General features: G+C 31.5%; 1 pseudogene; it reads left to right on the top strand.

The window, feature by feature from the left end:
* Positions 1-1,991: 1,991 nt before the first annotated feature.
* On the top strand, positions 1,992-2,091 carry LOC138841679 (U6 spliceosomal RNA; annotated as a pseudogene).
* The last annotated feature ends 315 nt before the right edge of the window (positions 2,092-2,406 follow it).

Below are 2,406 nucleotides of genomic sequence, written 5' to 3'. Positions count from 1 at the left end.
ATCATCTACTTGTAAAGTGTTATTTTGGCAAATGTGATTTTAAATAGTTTATTTGAAAATGAATATACTTTCAGGAGATTAAATATAGGTTATCTTTGGTTTGAGAATGACAACATTTTTTTATACTACAGAACCTAGTTTTACTGAAGTACCAGTGTTTTGAAGCACTAAGGATATTATCAATTAATGTTTTTCTAAATTATATTTGACCTCTAAATCAAGTATTCCTAGCTTGGTAGGCCACTTATGGATCTAACATTACAGAAACTATTTTTTGGCTGCACTGAAATCTTTCATTAATCATTAGGAGAGGGGTATTAAAAATAATCTTGTTCATTTGTAATTTTGTTCACTCATATGGGCTGGTCATCTGTAAATTGAAAGTTTGAATTACAGTACTTTCTCTCTGATTTTGTGGTCTCATCTTTCATTTTAACTTGCCTTCCATTTCACAATTAAATTCTGCTACTTCTTGTAAGGAATTGGGGTCCTGAAATATTATAGGAAATGAGAAATTGAGATGTCTTCAATTATTTTCTGTTGGCATGTTGCATGGGCCTATGTGAGAAGTCTTGCCCTTGTTTTCTGATGATACAGATAACTGGGAACTGGTATCCTCGGATCCGTGGGTCCTTCAAAAGAATAATAGCTTTTAGACATCATATCAGCAAAATTTGGGTATAATCAGTAAGAACGTTTCAGAAATATGGAGAAAAACACTTTGGGACCAGCGAGTTAAAACAATAAACAGAGCATCAGAGTAAAATCCGTTATAGATTAGCAGAAAACAATACTGTTATTTTACCATGTGAATTCAGAAGATCACGAACACTTAGAACGTATCACAAGTTTATACCGAAGATATTGCATTAATACTTTTTATATTCTAATATATATCCTAAATCTAATTATTTATATTCCATTCTATTTATTGGAATAAATGTCAATATATTTGTCAAATTATCAATTCTAGTAAGATTCACTGTGTGAAATTTAAAATCAGCACATATTTTATATTTATAAATATAAAATATATAAGTATATATAATATAAAAATTGTTTTGCATTGTTGTGTTGTGGTTAGGGAATCAAAGGCAACTCTGTTTTAAAGTATTATTCCATTATCTCTACCTCAGTGTTTGGTAGAGTTAGACTTCAAGCTTTACCATTTGTAGATTTACAGCCTAGAGGCAAGAGGAAACACTGTGATTAAAACATTACCAATTTAAGGCCTAATATCGAGGAGAAACATATGGACTTTTCCAGGAGCTATGGAAATATTTGGTGATAGAGAGTCAGTAGTGTAAGTTCCTGCTTGGTTGGATGATAGACAGGCCAGGACAGTAGGTAATCATGCGTATGAAAATTTTTTCACCTTCTTGGCTTTAGCTACTTTTGAAATGATAGGTATAATAAACAATTATATTTTGATAAAATACCTTCCATTCTGAACAATTTGGTCTGAACTGTTAATCTCTCTATGATCCCTTGTAACTAAGATTAGTTTTGTTCCAGTAAGACAATCTATGCTGTCAGGGTAAGATATTCTGGTTGGTCTGTTCCTACAAGGAAGAAGGGTAAAGGTTCAGGTAGACATTTGTCCCAGCAAGACCTCATTTGGGAAATTTTAAGCTGCGGAAGTTTAGAAGTAGCTCTCAAGCAAGGCTTACTTTGAACCCATTAGCTCTACAAAGCTAACTCAGTTGATAAATAAGTACTTGAAAAGCCATCACCTTTGGTCGTAGCTTTAAAGGCTTCAAAGTATGATCAAATTTAAAATGAAAACGACAAAATAGTCATTGACAAAAAAATTGTAAATATGAGCAATCGACCAAATGATATAAGCTTTTCCACTATACACAGAATTTTAGAGAAACAAGATCAATCGCATTTTAAGGAACAATAAGGGTTCCTTGTTACAAATAGGCAACCATGGATATATGCCTGTATAAAGATTGCATCATTAAGTACTTAAATTTAGAGGGTACTACATGCTTCAGCAGCAGGTCTACCCAAATTACAATACCACAGAGATTAACATGGCACTTGCACAAGGATGATATGAAAATTTGTGAAGTATTCCATATTTTTCATTCTTCTGATGCAAGAAATATAAAAACAGTTATTAAAAAGTTGATTACAAAAATACAAGTGTAACAATACATGCAATTCATAGAATTAAAGGTTAGTTTGACATCAGTGTATTAAATCTTCACCTTAGAAAGGCCTTTACATAGCATAATCTTTACAAAACTTGAAATTAGATAACATTGTCATGTTATCCCAAAGAAATAAAATAATATAAGGACCTAGGAAAAAAAGGAATCTTAAACTTCTTCTATATGGAATGCAATCTGAAAGGACACATTTTTTAATGAAACTATACATTATATAAAAATGTAGAAT

Source organism: Dipodomys merriami, unplaced genomic scaffold (assembly GCF_024711535.1).
Source record: "Dipodomys merriami isolate MVZ:Mamm:240054 unplaced genomic scaffold, mDipMer1.0.p SCAF_327, whole genome shotgun sequence".
NCBI lineage: Eukaryota > Metazoa > Chordata > Mammalia > Rodentia > Heteromyidae > Dipodomys > Dipodomys merriami.
The sequence above is the reverse complement of the archived record's forward strand: the minus strand, read 5'-3'. Positions and strand labels throughout refer to the sequence as shown.